At 36.8% G+C, this 18,773-nt stretch overlaps 1 pseudogene; it reads right to left on the minus strand.

Moving 5' to 3' along the window:
* Nucleotides 1-5: 5 nt before the first annotated feature.
* LOC117616989 lies at nucleotides 6-1,677 on the minus strand (annotated as a pseudogene).
* Nucleotides 1,678-18,773: the final 17,096 nt, after the last annotated feature.

The raw sequence follows: 18,773 nt of genomic DNA on the forward strand, positions 1-18,773 counted from the left end.
TTCCCTCATATAACGCAGAAAGCATAGAGTGAAGTCCCAGCTGTCCAAGTAGGGTGAAACTTAGCCAGGTCAACTGAATACCCACTTCCGACATAAATATACCCGTAGCTTGCCGAAATACCCCCTTATACTGTGGCACCAGTATTATACGACCACAAAATTCTTCCAGTGTTTGCTTTCATAGCATAAATGGGACCATTCGAAGCTACAGACCCAGCAAAAACAACGCCATTAGCAACTGTGACAGGTGCTTGGGCAGTGTCATTGCTAGGGTTTGCAGTTGTCCACAAAATCTCCCCTGAATCTGCATCAAGAGCCACCCATGCGCCAGCTGTTGTTGTCTGGCTTGAAGGTGCAAGAGTGAAGTTTTCTCGGTCGCCGTTGGCAATGTTTGTATACACTCTTCTCCCATCTGTGGCTGCACCCCATATGCCTCCTCCTTCGCTGGCACCCGGACCCGCCAACCACAAAGTCCAGCAAATTTATTAGCCTCTGAGTATTCCACACTGATTTTATCTTAAGCACAAAACCCAACTCCTTTAGCAACTCATTTTACCTTAGACCAGACTATCGTTCCATTGTCACGGTCTAGTGCCCATGCAAACCTGCTTTTCTGCACGGCCACTACGACATCACGCCTTGTTCGGTTGGGTGTATGGTGAGCAGCATGGGTGCCTCTCCGAAGTCGGCATCCAGATTAGGTCCCGGTGGTACCAAACAAGCAAAATAGAAAACATCATATCCGCCAAGTTGCCTGGACCATACAATCCTCCCAGAATCCAAATCCAACGCCAGAATTGAATTGAAGTTGATATCTGGACCAATGCACTGATCAGGATGGGTAGGTTTTCCTCTCTGTTTAGTCTGCCTCTCTTGACATTTGGTCTCCTGGATATATCAATGGCGGGGCTGCTTCCCCACACTGCAGCTCCTGAGTAACCTCCCAATCTACCGCCGTTGTCCTGTAGCATGTCCGCCACCTTCTTGCAAAGACGACACCCCAACATAAAATGCACTGCAAAATTGAAAAATACATTGACAAGCCTAAAAAACGCAGAACAATATGTAAAAGTTGAAATATTTGAATGCTTGACTAGTGTGTACTACTAACCCTAAGTGTACGGTTCCGGACATGGTGATAAGAACTCTTGGACGTGGGTCAAGTTGAGTTGACCACACAAGCCTCCAATTTGATCGATCAACAGCAATCACAACAGCAGGTCCATAAATTCCAACGATCAAGAGGTTACCGGCTATAGTTGGGGTTGATCTTGAAACGGTGACGTTCACAACAACTCCTGTTCCATTGAGTCCAGTTAAGGCACCAAGGTTCTGCTGCCATATTAAACGACCAGTGAACGCATCCAAAGCATATAAATATCCATTCCATGAAGGAAAATAGACCCTTCCATCAGCTACTGCCGGCGTCGCAGCGAAAAATCACCATCTTAACCTCATGTTTAACACTGTCCTTGGGTTGATTAGCACTTCCCCAACAGCGTTCCTTCTGTTGGTAATGTCACCCCCGTGATTTGTCCACTGAAAACATATAATCAAAATTAGAGCAAAACAAACATCACATTGGAAAAATTAAGCTTAATTAATTAATTAATTGGTACTTACAATGGCGTATGTGGCATCAAGAAGTGTAAGCCAACATACCACCATGACGACCATTTTAATGGTGTGATGGCATTTCATCAGATTTTGTTTACAAGCCATGGCTGGTGAAATTCTCTTCTCTCTGGCTATGGATGATATAAGTTTACGTGCTTGCTACTTTGGGAACCATTAAATCATTGGCTACCGGCTCTACTTAAACCCAACTTTTTCCAAAGTATGCCAACCCCTCCCATCTACTTACACCCAACTTGCTACTGGAAATCTAAATATTCCAGAAAATACCCCCATTAAGACCCAAACCAGTTCTTTTAGTAGACCTTTTCTTGTCATTGTACATTAGGGTAAACTTAATTAGGAAAAAAGTCGGGTTTAAGTAGCCCCACTCTAAACAAGCTATAATTAAGTTCAAAAAGAGCTGGTTAAAGTGACTGAGTTTCAGCTGCTTACCGGGCAAAAAGAGTTATAAGTTACAGAATTTTGGTAAAAAAAGCTTACTGTATTGAGGAAGCTGCCTTCACTCCATGATGTCATCATATAATTTCTTTCACAAGCTTCAATATTCTCATGTCATCCGCGCTTTTGAGAAAACAAGCAGGGAAGTTAATGAAAACATGGTTATTGTATATTGAGCATGAAAGAACAAACAATTCAGAAGCATGATGACCTGCAGAGAAATTAAGAATGTTAATTAAAAACCGAACTAATCACAATTAGATTAACCACTTTGGTATAATTAACTGGTCAGGTGGCAACCAGAGTTCCCCCAAACACTTCAGTGGGATGGCATGCATGGAATTTCACCCTCAGTTGAAGGGTTTTGGAAAGCTTGATCCCAGTGAAGTGGTCAGGGAAACTCTAGGGGACAACTGACTTTCATTCCCTTTGATCTCCTTTTCTCTTGTTCAATTTGGTTTCTGGGTGAGCAAATATATGCACCCCATATTTATAACCTAAGGCTCTCATGAGTTCTCACTTTTCATGATTCTTAGATTAGATTTTTAGGTGGTCTAGGAGAACCATTGGAGATCGAGAGAAATTTGCAGAAGTGGGATTTTAGGCCGCAAGTGAACCTGGTCGCAATTGTGGGTCAGAATCAGATTCAGACGAAGGGTTTGAAGAAAGATATATATATATATTTGAGGGGGGTCATTGTATATATATTCTAATGAGAGAGCTATGTATAAAACACAAATTAATCCAAGCCAGATATGCATTGACTTTATTCTAAGATATTTATGCTCTTAAGGTATCAATGTAGGGATTAGGGATGGCAACGGGTCGGGTAGGGGCTGGGTATGACAATACCATCTCCATCCCCGCTTTCCATCCCCGCTCCCGTCCCCGAACCCATCCCCATTTATTAGGTTTCGGGGAATCCCCGTCCCCGTCCCCGTAGGGAGACTATCCTCCATACCCGCCCCGAATCTCCGATTTTTTTGCATAAAAAATATTTATCATACATTTTAACATTAAGTTTTATATTACATTATCATTCAACACATCCAAATTAACTATAAAGTTCAACTCAACTATTCAAAATCACATCAATATGAAATTCCATAGAAAATTAGGAAGAATTACGAGAGGGAAGTTAACTTAGGGTTAAACATAAATATTATAATTACATATTTATTTATTTAAATATAAACATATATATTTTCGGGTCGGGTTCAGGGATGGGGACGCCAATACCATCCTCTCCCCATACCCGTCGGGGATTTTTCAAGTTCGGGGATCCCGGTACCCGATACCCATTTAGCCCTGAAATCTTCCCCCGTTAGGGTCGGGGACCCGACGGGGACCCACCCCTATGGGGATTTTTGTGATCCCTAGTAGGGATACTTAGTTATAAAAATTGCATTTAATCAAGGGAGCTGATTTTCCTACTCTCCTTTTTTCCACTTACACTCTCTTTTGTTAAAAAAAATAATTTTTTTAAAATTAATTTTGTTCTTTTTTGTTCTTTCTCTTTTCTATTCTACCCCTATCCTACAGTAATTTCTTTTTACTTCAGTTTTATATTATTTCTTTTTCTTTATACTTAATTTTTCAACTTGCATTACATTTTCTTTTTCTTTTTATTTTTATATTATTTCTTTTTCTTTATGCCGTTAAATGAACATGATAATATTTTTATTTTATTTTTAGAAAACCTATAATGCTTAATGAAGTTAATAAAAAGTTGAATTAAAAGCATTAGAAAAAAGAAAAGAAGGGCATAGTCAGGGAGGGGAGGAGTTGTACATCGATTGTAGAAGTGGAAGCAACCCAACAACCATGTCAATCTCTATCCCCAACCATTTTCCCCACCTACACCCAAAGACCCCAACTCTCCAAGCCACACTTACCTCCCCAACTCCATGCATTAATTCACCTCTAATATATATATTAAAAGCTCATGCAGCCTTAGCACTCCGCAATGATCCTTCCCACTTCTCCACCTGCTGAGCAGTTCCTCCCATTCCTGACTAAACTCCGCCCTTTTTTTCTTTCTCTTTTCAAGTTTTTATATTTTTTCTAATAATGTATTTTAGTTTAATTGAACTTTTAATGTATTTTAAAATTAATACAACTTTTTATTAACTTCAAAAAGCTTGATAGGTTTTCAAAATAAAATGAAAAAAGATTATCATGTTCATTTAACGGCAACTTTAACAGAACAGACCAAATTAATTAATGGTCTTAAACACATGGATCAAATTGGCCAAATTAAAAACACATGGACTAAATTGGCCAAAGTGATAAAATATAGGGACCGTTTTGACATTAAAGCCAAAGAAATAATATAGAAGTGAAGTAAAAAGAAATTAATGTATGGCAACAGTAGAGTAAGAAAAAGAAAGAATAAAAAAGAAAAAGATTGATTAAAAATATTAAAAAGCAAAAGAAAGTGTAAGTGAAGAAAAGAAGAGTGGGAAAATTAGCTCCCTTAATTAATATCAAATTGAAATTAAGTTGGGATTAAAATGTGGCATATTTTGACTGGTGTGGGGCTAGGTACTTTTATCAGATTGGCACTCAAGTTGACCATGCCAACTTTTGATCACTAGAACCTGCTGCAACTCCATAAGAATATATTTATTTTCGTGTGACTGATATCATCGATGGGGTCATGTATATATACCAGAAAATCTAGATGGATTATGATCGCTTCATATCAGAATTGAAAGAAAAAAAAAAGAAAAAAAAAGGCTGTGGCTGTGGCTGTGGGAATGGAAATGGATGGATAGATTGGGATTGGGAATGAATTAAAATGGAAAAGGTATATAGCTAGCTAGCATGGGGAGAGGAATGAGCACTCGCTTTCATTTCATGCAACATTTTATTCCCTACTGTTTATGTAGCCCACATAACAGTCTAGGTTCACCACCTACAACTTTATCCCCACATATTTTTCTTCCAATTGAATTCCAACCCAAAATACCAAAACTAAAGGCCTCTAGCAACCACTATAAATAGCATAGATCCATGGAGTTGACATTACCTATTATATATCAAGCAAGAATATGAACAACAAAGAAAGCAAATGTCAAGTCAGATGACCCCTAGAATTCCCTTGACCACTTCATTGGGTGATGAACCGATAAACGATCTTTTCCGATCAGTTATTTCTCTGATAAAAGTTCCTACTGAAATGTTTGGGGGAACTCCTGGTATCATTTGATATCATATATCATCAAGATTCAAGATCACAGGGATAAATGTAAAGAGTCTTATGCATGCAATTACAAACTCTGCAATTTTTTTAATAGCTTTCTACAGTAATCTGATAATTCCCAGCTACTTTCTCATGCATATATATTATAAGTGTAAGACTTGTTGGTTTTCTGTTCTGGTTTTTGATTTTGATAGGTAATGTGCGTTTGCAGACTGCTAGGACTATGATGATGAAGACATGGCTTGATTAACTATACATTCGCACAATTAATGTATCGAAGCAACTTCATGCTGGCACTCTTCTTAGAAGATTGCTTAGACTATGAATTTTACATGATTTAAATTCATCAGTTTTTATTTACTCCAACCATATTCTTCATTGTGTTTGTGACTGAATGTCTTATGGAGTGCAAGTAACCTTCCTCTCATCAAGTATAAGTAATTTATGGACATTTTTCTCTATATATGTTTTGAAATGTTAGCTCCTACCTGAGTCAATATTTAACCCCAATGCCAATAGGGTATATGTGGATTACGTCAATTGGTCATGAGAGTGAGTCCATCCCTTGCACTTAAATTTGAAACCCCTCCTTGAAAATTAATTTAGATTATCAATTGTATATAAAAAAAAATTGGGGTCAATGGGTCAATATACTTGAAATCTTAGTCAATTTTGATTTCAGATTTTTTTGGGTGCTGTTATAAACGAACATTAAAATTAATTGAGTACACTCTACTATCAAATTATTTATTGAATTACTAATTTACCCTCATATAAAATGACAAAAAAGACTTACGTAGATATGTTATTCCACAGAGACCCAAATTCGTGCAAGTGATGATCAATCTCTATGGATTTACAAACCACTGATAGCTTCATTGAAAGAAAGACCCACATAAACAAAGCAAACTAAACTTAGCCAGTACACACAACGCCATAGATAGCAAAGTAGAGAGACTCACAAAGGACTAAAATTAAAACATCAGATGCGAGGCACCGTGAGACCATCCGCTTCCAGCACACCATTTGTTTCCAACTGCATATTGACCATTAGTATATGAGTACATCACTTGTTTTCTGTTCTAAGCCTTATGAAATTGTTCATAAGTGATTCATACTGAAATACCTGAAGCATCGCATACAACATGGATTCCATAAATTCTGATGTACATGATATAAATTTGGTAGATGTTTAGTAGAGTTATACTTCCATAGTCGGCTTCCAGTTCATTAACAAGTTCGATATTGCACTTTGGATGAATCCAAAATCCAAATTTCATTCAATTGCTCATGTTTGGTGGTCTGATAGTGTTCGGCAGCCAGCTCTCGAACGGGTTTGATATCGTGTGATAGTGTATAAGGGCGTACCAGGGGTATTTTTGGGAGTTAAATAGGGTGTACTTAGTTAATTTTACATTTTGATTTAAATATTATCGTGTACTTAGATCATAACGTGTACTCAGTTAATTTTAGGGTCCGTTTAACAACACCCATTTATTTTAAGGGTAAAATCACGATTTTAGGTTCCAATAACATAATTGCTCTCTTTGACGAAGAACAATAAAGAGCAATGCTAGGGATACCAAGTGGAGCCCACTAAAATAGTAGAGCTCATCTCTATTAGAGAGGTGATATACAATGTTGTATGACTAGCATTTTTGAAAAATAAAAAAACATAACAACTCTCTGATTATTTTGGGTGATCGCGTGAAAGTGTTTTGTTTTGGACCACCTCCTCCAGGCCCATATCATTTCCGCTGGAAGAACTTTGTTTGGATATTTTTTCTGTTGAGGCCATAGTGCTTTTGGATGTTAAATCTTAACATTTGGCCCATTCCCTTTATCAATCAACTCCAGAAACGAGGTCGTATGATTCTTTCTCTTTCCTCTCTCTCCAGCATGGAACCCTAATTTATGCTTTGACTTTGGAGGAATTGGGCAAAAATTAGATCTTTAATTGCGAACTTTAAACTCAAACGTACTCCCTCAATTTCTCTATTTGATCGCCCAGACAAGGCATGAAAATAGCTAATAGCTCTGTCTTGTATGATATTTAGTAGACAACATGAAACATTGAAACTTAAACATAATATAACTTGTTTTCCTTAATTTGCTTTGTTGTCTGTAAATCCAGTGGCTGACATTTCCACTTTTGCTTCTACTATTCTGTAGCATTCAAGGTTTTATGGAATTGGATCCAACCAAGGTCTTGGCCATAGATTTAATGGCCTAGTGGGCAATACAAAGGCGGCCAATAAGTCCTATGGTCCTCAGTCCCTGGTTTAAGGCACAAACTTCGCTTTGACAGGTTCGCCCGTTCTTGCACTGCAGTTTTTGAAAAGAAAAGCAAAGAAGGCAACCTTTTCTATGCGTGCCAGACAGCTACAATTGAGAAGAAAGATGTTAGATTGTAAGGGAAACAAAGTGATTTTATTAAATTAAGGAGAACAGTACATAGCATGGTATAGACTAATTGGCCTTCTTAGCATATTGACTTATTGACTACCACACTTGATTTAAATTAGTTTGGGCTATTTGGCCCTCACACTTTGATTGATGAGCTTATTGGCTCCTCAACATAGCTTATTTGGGTAGCTCTTGGCTCCATTAGTTTGAGAGTTCTTTTCATTGAATTCCCCATGGATTGGGAGTGGTGGATGACTCCACTCCACCTTGCTTTGTTGCATTGCATGCCTATTTATAGGCACCTTTGCCGACATCACCAAGTTCCACCGACTTGGTCTCTTTTACTCCAGCCACAAGTGTATGTATACTAGAAACTTCTATATTTTACAATATTATTTTTGTGGCTATTGTTTAGCCATTATGCTCCACAGCCATAGTCTAGCAACATGAGTGTTCTTGCTCTAGAGAGTTCTTCCAACTTCAATCTCTTTGTCTAGCCGATATAGTATGTTCTCCACAACTCTAGAATCATCATTGTATTCATGATTCTTCTAGAATTGTGTAGAACACAAATGAACATTATTTTTCAACAAAAGAAGATAATGTGTGGTTTTTTTTTGGTAATGGTAGCAACAAGAACCTGTGTTTTGACTTTGATGAGTAAAAGAAGACTAAGGTCAAGATGGGAGTTGAATTGTGGGTAGATGTGATTGGAATGGGCACGGTAGCAATTGAAACAAAAGAAGGGAAGAAGATTCATCAAGGATGTGATGTCATGCCTGTTCCGGATCTTGATCAAAATTTGCTAAGTATTGGCCAACTGAATGAGAATGGTCATCATGTGTACTTTCGAGACGACTTCTGTGACATGTTTGATAAAGAGGACAAAAGTCAGGTTATTGCAAGGGTTAGAAGGAAAGGAAATAGAAGCTTTCGACTTCAAATGAATTATTCTAATTCAGTTACAATGAAGGTGGATGTAGTTGAACCATCTTGGTTAAGGCATAAATGTTAGAATTCTATATTATACATGCTCTAGATCTTTCACACAATCTGAAATATGTAAAGACATGAACACATACCTGGAGCCATCTTCCTAGAGTACACGACCTCTGAACTCATCCAATCTGTAGCAGCAGTAATCCTAGCAAAAACAGGAACGGCTCAAGACTTCTGCTCTCTTTCTCATAATCTGTTTCAGCTCTCTCTTTATGATGAGAATAGGGTTAGAGAACGTGTCTGATGAGAGCAGGGCCTTAAACTTATATAAGGGTAGGTCAAGTCGTCTCTACGCAACACCGAAGGCTGACTTGACTAATCTTCCAAGCTCACCTAATCGGTTCAAGCAAAAAGGAAATAAACTATGACTCCTTAATAGGCTTCAAAACCCTTCCTTATTCCACAAGGTTTTGGGCCTCAAGGTATAACTTAATTTAAAGATTATCAAACCTTTCGAAATACAGAAGCTTAATGTGGTCACTGCTAGGAAGTATGATAATAAGGGTGCTGCAAAATCGGGAATAAAGAAGCAGAGTTAGTTTCAAAAGAACAACCCTCTTGGCGTGACCCCTACCACTGAATTCAAGTGTTTCTTTTGCTAGAAGGAAGGTCACATGAAGAAGAATTGCAAAAATTACAAGAAGTGGTTCGAGAAGAACAAGAACAGAGGTAATAAAGAATTAGCCTTAGTGAGTTTTGAGTATTATTTAGTGGATGTTCCTTTTGATTCTTGGTGGTTAGATACGGGTGTCTCGATTCATATAGCTCATAATGTGCAATAATTCACAAGAAGGAGGAAACCAAGAAAGCATGAAGTTAATGTGTTCGTAGGGAATGGAGAGCAAGTAGATGTGGAAGCCATTGGAGTAGTGTAGTTGAAATTGGATTCAGGATTTATTTTAGAGTTGGATGATGCAGTTTTAGTACCCTCAATGAAGAGGAATTTGATTTCCGTTTCAAGATTATCAAGACTTGGTTTTGTTTTTCAATTCAATAAAGATGGCTTTGCATTATCTCAGAATTCAAATATTCTTGCTACTGGTTTTCTCTCAAATGGATTATACTGTCTTAATTACAATAAAGAGGGTGAAGTATTAATGGTTGAATCAAGTAAGGAAAGGATTAGAAGTGAAGGATCATCCACTAGGTTATGGCATAGGCGTTTAGGGCACATTTCAAAAGAAAGAATGAAAATTCTTGTTAAGGAACAAATCTTGCCATCACTGACTTTCGGTGATGACGGAATTTGTATTGAATGTATCAAAAGAAAACTCGCTAAGACTAAGAAGAAAGGTGCAACACGTAGTAGTGATCTTTTAGAGATTATTCACACAGATATTTGTGGATCATTCCCTCATTAAACAATTGATGGAAATCACTATTTCAACACCTTTATAGATGACCATTCTCGTTTTGGTTATCTATATCTCATAGCAGAAAAGTCTCAAGCTTTTGAAATGTTCAAGATTTTCCAAACTGAAGTAGAAAGGCAACTTGAGAAAAAGATCAAAATTGTGAGGTCAGATAGAGGGGATGAATATTATGGACGTTTTGATGAAGGAGGACGACTAGCTGGACCTTTTGCTAGGTATCTACAAGATAATGGAATAGCTGCTTAGTACACAATGCCAGGAACTCCGCAATAGAATGGTGTGGCTAACAGAAGAAATCGAACCTTGAAGGATATAGTTCGTAACATGATTTCGAAAATTGATTTGCCTAAGAGTCTATGGGGAGAAGCGATCAAAACAGCAAACCACATACTTAATAGAATGCCTAGCAAGTCTGTGCCTAAGACACCTTTCGAAATTTGGACTACCAAAAAGTAGAGCCTGCGACATCTTCATGTATGAGGTTGCAAGGCTGAAGTTAGAATCTATAACCCTCAAGAGAAGAAGCTAGATCCTAAAACGATTAGTTGTCACTTTATAGGTTATCCTGCAAGGTCAAAGGGTTTTAGGTTTTACTGTCCAAATTATGGTACCAGAATTGTTGAGATTGGATGTGCAAAGTTTATAGAGCATGAGAAGAATCCCACTGGGAATAAAGATTTTGTCTTTGAAGAAAAATGTGATGTAGTTGTAATTGAGAATGCTGAGCAAGATGTTACATCCTTGATTCCTTTAAGTGAAACTGTATTGGAAAATCCTCAGTTCGAAGAACCAGTTGAACCACAAGAACAAGCTGTTGAGAATCCTGAGTTAGATAAACTGCTTGGCACTTTCTGTTTCTGGAACTCCACCAAAAATAGCTTCCGTAATAGTCTTCTTCATAACCAACAGACAAACCTTATTAGCCATCCTCCAAGCTACATGCACCCTTTTAACTTTATCAGGGTTATTAGCAATTGGTTTGGTCGGCTCATCTTGGGTGATAGCATAATCGATATCACTCATGCCTAGCGCAACATCAAGATCGAACTTCCATCGTTTGAAATTTGATCCAGTGAGGATTTCAATTTGCGAGAAATTGATTGAGGGAGTGTTCAAAGCTATAAGGATTTGCAAAAGAAAAGCATGAATACTTTCCAAGAAACCGATTCTCAATTTGTTAAGAGAAACAATTTTCTGTTTAACTATATTCACAGAACTAACAAGTAATATATATGCAATATCACACCTTTGTGGCAAGAGATTACTCATAACTTACACAAAATTACATGTTATCTTGTGCCATCACAAACAAATTATATGACAGATTCTATTTGTTGAAGAAACTTATCAAGCAATTTAGGTATAATGCAATTTTCGGTTATTTCTTTAGGGTTTGAGTATTTAGGTTTGGTTTTGTTATGAAAAGTTTGTTGATTCTCAGAACAAAGACAAACATCTATCTAGCTCAGAAAAATAACCAAACAAAACATAGTTCAATAAGGAAAAACACTAAATACATGATATGGTGACTGGTTTACCCTCAACCTAAAAAGCAAAATATGCATGTGAAGGGTGTGCGAAGGGGAACCTACATCTAGACTCATTTCCAAGTGAAGGAGCATTGAGAGCATCTAAGCCTTTGGAGATCATCCACTCCGATGTGTGTGGACCAATGTAGACCGACACCCATGGAGGTAATAGATACTTTTTGATTTTTGTAGATAATTTTTCAAGAATGACATGGATATATTTCCAGAGGCAAAAATTAGAGTTATTCTCCGTTTTCAAGAAGTTTAAGGCGATGGTGGAGAATCAAAGAAGTTTGAAAATCAAAACTCTAAGGAGTGATAAAGGTGGTGAGCACACTTCAAATGAGTTTAGAAAATTTTGTGAGAATACTTGATAGGCAACTAACTCCAGCTTATACTCCATAACAAAATGGAGTAGCGAAGAGGAATAACATGACTATTGTCGAAAAGGTAAATTCTTTGTTACATGAGAAGGGACTACTCTATGTGTTTTGGGGAGAAGCAGCTTATACAGCTGTGTATATTTATTGAATCCTTGTCCTACTAAAGCAGTGAAGGATTTGACACCATTTGAAGCATACAGTGGTAAAAAGCCATCTATGAGTCATTTGAGGGTGTTTGGATCAATATGTTATGTACATGTTCCCAAGAACCTTAGGCACAAACTTGAAGAAAATAGTGAGAAGTTTATCTTTGTGGTGTACAGTAGTCATACAAAGGGCTATAGGCTCTATTTCTTGAAGAAAGAGAAAGTGATCATTTGTAGAGATGTTATCTTCAATGAAGAAGCATGTTGGGATTGGAAGAACAAATCAGTCCAACGTTTTCCACTTCATGTTAATGATGGCATTTAAGTATAAGAGAATGAAGGGGAAGGACTTCACACTCCACCATAATCTCCACAAGTTGCAAGTCCTTCAACACCTCAATCTCATCAAGTAGCAAGTTCTTCAACATCACGAACTTCTTCGCCTAGTTCAATTCCAATGAAGATAAGGAATCTCAGTGGTGTGTTTGCTAGGTGTAACTTCAGTGTTATTGAACCAGAGAGTTTTGAAGAAGCTATGAATGATGTAGCTTGGAAGAAAGCTATGAAGGAAGAAATAACTGTGATAAAGAAGAATTCCACTTGGGAATTGGTGGATAGTCCTAGTGACAAAGACATCATAGGTGTGAAGTGGATTTACAAGAAAAAGTTGAATTTGGATGGTTCTATCCAAAAGAACAAGGCAAGGCTAGTTGTAAAACGCTACTCAAAAAAATAAAGGGTAGATTTTTCATGAAACCTTTGCACCAGTGGCAAGAGTTGACACAATTTGAATCGTGATTGCATTGGCAGCTCATAAGGGTTGGTTTTTGCACCAACTTGATGTGAAGCCAGCATTTCTAAATGGGGTCTTGAATGAAGAAGAAATGAAAGTGTACAAGTCAAAGAAAACACTTTATGGGTTGAAGCAAGCACCTCGTGCATGGTATGTGAAGATTGATGCTTACTTCATCAATAATGGTTTTCAAAGATGCAAGAGTGAGGCTACTTTGTACCCCAGGACTGAAGGTAACTCAAAAATCATTATTGTTTCCATTTATGTTGATGATTTGGTGTTTACTGGAAGTTGTGTTGTGAAAAAATGATTTTTGAATTCATGGGAGATATGATGAAAAAGTATGCAATGAGTGATTTAGGATTTAGGATTGTTGCATCATTTTTTGGGAATTGGTGTGTGTGAAAGTAATGATAGGATTTTTGTGTCTGAAGAAAAATATGCTAAAGGTCTCACTGGGAAGTTTGGAATGAGAGGATGTAAGTTTGTTGCTAAACCTCTAGTGGCTAATGAAAAGCTACAAAAAAAAAAAAAAAGGAAGTGATGAAGTAGATGCCTCAATTTTAGAAGCGTTGTTGGGAGCTTGATGTATTTGACAGCTACAAGGCCAGATATTATGTATGCTACTTCCTTGCTATCGAGGTTTATGAACAAACCAACTCAGATTCATCTGGGGACTGCTAAGAGAATTATGAGGTACATACAAGGTTCATAAGATTTTGGCATTGTGTATGAAAGGAAGATTGAGCCCTAGCTATTTGGATTTTGTGATAGTGATTGAGGTGGTAGAGCACATCGGGATATGCATATTCTTTGGGTTCTGTTGTATTTTAATAGGCTTCCAAGAAGCAACAAACTGTTGCTTAATCTACTGCAGAAGCTGCGTAAGTATCAGCGGCTTTGGAAACTTCTCAAGCTATATGGATGAGAAAGATTTTAGAAGATCTTGGTGAGAAGCAAGAGGGCCAACTCCTATCCTTTGTGACAGTAAATCAGCAATTGCAATGGCCAAGAATCCATTCTTCCATGGAAGAACCAAGCACATTGCAATCAAGCATCACTTCATCAGAGATGCTGTTGAAGAGAAGGATGTTGTCTACTGCAGGACAGAGGAGCAAGTTGTTGACATCTTCACCATTACCAAAGGACAACTTTCAATACTTGAGAGCTTCGATGGGAGTTCAACAACAATTCCACCTGCCTAGAGGTGCTCTTTCAATCATCAATTGCACCTGCCCAGCCACTGTCTGTGTAGCCAACCAACTGTGCTTCCTTATCTTGTGTATATCTAATACCATATCTCTTGGTTCCTTGTATATACTCGAGTATTCTTTTTACTGCAGCAAAATGGTGATTACTTGGGTCACTCATGAATCTAGATACCACACTTGCGTCATGAACAATATCTGTGGCCTTGTATTTGTAAGATAAATTAATGAACCAACTACACTTCTATATATGGATGCAGTATCCATTGGTTTGCTCTTCAACATATTGAATTTTTTCAACAGATTTTCAGCATACTTCTCTTGAGAAATAAATATCCTCTCATCTGATTGTTGAACTTGTATTCCAAGAAAATATCTCGTAGTGCACAAATCTGTCATTTCATATTCCTTCATCATGTTCTTATTGAAAACTTCTGCCAACCTTGGAGTTGTGCTTGTATAGATCAAATCATCAACATAAAGGCACAAAATCAGAAAATCATGTGTACCTTCTTTCTTGAGATAAAGTGATGGCTCACTTAAGCTTCTTATAAATCTAGTTTGCTGAAAATAGTGATCAATTTTATTGTTCCAAGCTCTTGGCGCTTGCTTTAAGCTATATAAGGCTTTACGGAATCTATAAACTTTATCTTCCCACCCTTTCTTAACATAACCTTGCAGGTTGCTCCACAAAAACCTCTTCTTCAAGTTCTCCATTTAAAAATGTAGATTTGACATCCAATTGATAAACCTTTGTCTTCAGTTGTGCAACCAAAGCCAAAACAGTCCTTATAGGCTCCGTTCAAACTGCCGGAGCAAACGTCTCATTAAAACCAATTCATGGTTGTTGAGAATATCCTTTTGTAATCAAGCGAACCTTATGGTTTTGGATTGAGCCATCTCCATTAAACTTTATCTTGTAGACCCATTTAAGTCCAATGATATCTTTTGATTTGGGTCGATCAACAAGTCCCCATGTTCTATTTTTCTTGATAATTCTTATTTCCTCATCCATTGCATTTGCCAAATATTTTCTTTTACAGCATCTTCGAATTTTTGAGGTTCAATGGCACTCAAAACAATTTCATCAGTGGACTCATATGTATCCTCCATTAAACGTATTTTCTCAATAATCCTTGCACTTGAAAGTGGTGTTCTTTTAGAGGAACTAGAACTGGATGAATGTGTTCTTATACTTGATATTGGACTTTGAAGCATCTTAGTTTCTTCTAAATTTGATGTTCCTAAAAAATCTTGGCACTTCAATATCATCATTCTCCCATTTGCAAGCCTTGAGTTCATCAAAAATAACATCTCTAGAAATTACCAGACTATTGGTTCTTGGATCAATTAATCTATATGCTTTGGACTGATCATTATATCCCACAAAAATGTATTTCTCACCTTTCTCATCAAATTTTTCTCTCTTTTGAGGAGGGATATGTGTATATCAAATGTAGCCAAAAATCTTGAAGAAATCCACTTTGATTTAAAACGATGCCATGCTTCAAAAGGAGTCTTATCTTTGATTGCCTTGGTTGGAGACCGATTAAGAATAAACACTGCTGTATGAATCGATTTAGCCCAAAATGCATTCAGCAGACCCTTTGCCTTCAACATGCTTCTTGCCATCTCGACATTGGTTCGATTTCTTCGTTCGGCAACTCCGTTTTGTTGTGGGGTGTACCTTGTTGTCAACTCTGTTTTAATACCATTGCTTTTGCAATATTCATAAATTTCATTTGATGTAAACTCTCTACCACGATTTGTTCTCAACACCTTCAGATTGTGACCACTTTGATTTTCTACAAAAGCTTTAAATTTCTTGAAAATAGAAAATGCTTCTGACTTCTAAGAAATATACCCACATCATCCTGGAGAAATCATCTACGAATAGAATGAAGTACCTTTTGTTATTGAAGGATGGGTACGAGTTGGTCCGCAAATATCTGCATGTACCAATTCACGAAGGGCTTTTTCTTTCCAAGTTGATTGTGAGAATGGTAATCGATGAGATTTTTCAAAAATACAACCTTCACATATCTCCTTTTCATAGTGAATAGATGGAAGTCCAACCACCATATTTTTCTGGTGTAATAGCTGCATGTTTCTTTGATTCAAATGCCCATATCTTAGATGCCATAATAACGAACCATCAACTTTCGCTGCTTCCAAAGCATAGTTTTCTTTTGATGTCGTGAACAGCGAAAAAACTTTGTTTGTTGTCATTTTTATTTTTGCTACCAGAGTGTTATTCTTTTTGTCAGAAATAACACAACAATCATCTTCAAATTTCACCAAGAATCCTCTTTGCAAAAGTTGTCCCACACTTAGTAAATTTTGAGCCAAATTAGGAACATACAACACATCATAGATAAGTTTTGGAGTACCTCCTTTTGTTTGCATTGAAATGATACCCTTGCCTTCCATGTTGTGTAGTTTCCCATCACTAAGCTTGACTTGTGGGTTCACTTTTTCTTCTAACTTGACAAAGCATTGCTTATTTCTTGTCATATGATTACTGCATCCCCTATCCACGTACCAAACATCTTGTGAATCTTGATGAGAATTGAAACATGTATAAAATAATTGCTCTTGAGAGTCATTGTTCTCCGGAAAATTTGCTTCATTGTTTTTTTGATATCTCCAGTCACTTTGTGAACGGTTGGGTATCCTGCACCGGGTACATTTATATCGGCAATCTGCACTTCTATGCCCATATTTGTTGCAAACATAGCATTGAAGGGATAATCTTCCATTTTGATTATTTGAATTGCTGCTTCCTTGTTGATAATTGGAACTGTTGCTTCCTTGTTGATTATTGGAACTGTTGCTTCCTTGTTGATAATTAGGACTACTGCTTCCTTGTTGATTATTAAAACTGTTGCCTCCTTTGTTGGAATTTCTACGCCCAATTTTTTTGTTTCTCTCATTTTGAGATTTCCGGAATTGTCCTCCTTTTTGTCTGTCTTCTTTCTCCTTCGAATTCACCTTGGACTGGAAAGTGTGCTCCACCAAGTGTTCTGTGGATCTGTTGATTTTTTTTATTTTTTATTTTCATGTGCTTCCAATGAACCAATTAGTTCATGTAAAGAAAGTGTAGATAAATCTTTGATTCTTCTATTGCGGCAACGACATGATCATATTTTGGCAGTAGACTTCGTAAAGTTTTTTCTACGATTTTCTTGTCTAGAATTGTATCCCCATAACATCTGATTTGTTCACAATCCTAGAAACATTTGTGAAGAATGCTTGAATGGATTCATTGTCTTTCATAAGTAAGTTATCAAATTCCCGCTAAAAAGATTGCAGTTTGATGGATATCAACTTTTCTGAACCTTTGAACTCAATTTTGAGAATTCCCATGCCTTCTTTGATGTTGTTGCTGAAAGTAATCTTGGAAAGAGATTTTTGCTTACTCCTTGTTGAATTAGGAACAACGCGTTGGCATATTTTTTTCTTATTTTCCTTGTAAGTCTGTTGCCTTTCTTGTGTTTCCTTTCCTGCTTTTGAAGTTTCTTGTTCCGCATACCCATCTTCGACAATATCCTAAAGATTGTGAGAGATAAATAGAGTCTTCATTTGAACGCTCCAATACTCATAATTCTCACCATAAAAAATAAGCATTAGATTATGGATATTCCCAATGGTTGAGGAATTTGAACTTGATGTCATTGCTAATAACAGTGGTATGGATAAGATCAAATACTGCTCTAGTACCAAATTTGTTGGGGGGAATGATCACAAAAAGTAAAGAATAGGATATAAATATAAAGTAAGGCATTGAGTGTTTGTAAAACAGAGAATTAGACAAACTGATTTTATTAACTTCCTTCGATACAACAGCAGCTTATAACATTGGCTATTTATAATTACATTTACACCTTTACATAATAAGACACAGCTCTTGAATTAATTCTAAGAGATATATATACAACCTTTGATATCTAAAAGATACAACTTCTCATATAGTCAAGAGATACAACTCTTTATAAAAAAAACCTGTAGGAAAAGATACAACTAATAATTTTATTTTCTAAGTTTAAACTATATAGATGATGCATTACTTTTAAACATATATATTATAAGTCTAACACTTGTTGGTTTTCTGTTCTGGTTTTGATTTTGATAGGTAATGTGCGTTTGCAGACTGCTTGGACTATGATGATGAAGACATGGCTTGATTAACTATACAGTCGCACAATTAATGTATTGAAGCAATTTCATGCTGGCACTCTTCTTAGAAGATTGCTTAGACTATGAATTTTACATGATTTAAATTCATCAGTTTTTATTTACTCCGACCATATTCTTCTTTGTGTTTGTGACTGAATGTCTTATGCTGAAAAACCTGAAGCATCGCACACAACATGGATTCCATAAATTCTGATGTATATGATTTATTTATGATATAAATTTGGTAGATGTTTAGTAAAGTTATACTTCCATAGTCGGCTTCCAGTCCATTAATAAGTTCGATATTGCACTTTGGAAGAATCCAAGATCCAAATTTCATTCAATTGCTCATGTTTGGTGTTTTGATAGCAATCGGCAGTAAGCTCTCGAATAGATTTGGTGTTGTGTGATAGAGTGTATTATACCGAGGGTATTTTTGGTAATTAAATAGGATGTACTTAGCTAGTTTTACATTTTGA

The sequence above is a fragment of the Prunus dulcis genome, chromosome 1, assembly GCF_902201215.1.
Source record: "Prunus dulcis chromosome 1, ALMONDv2, whole genome shotgun sequence".
NCBI lineage: Eukaryota > Viridiplantae > Streptophyta > Magnoliopsida > Rosales > Rosaceae > Prunus > Prunus dulcis.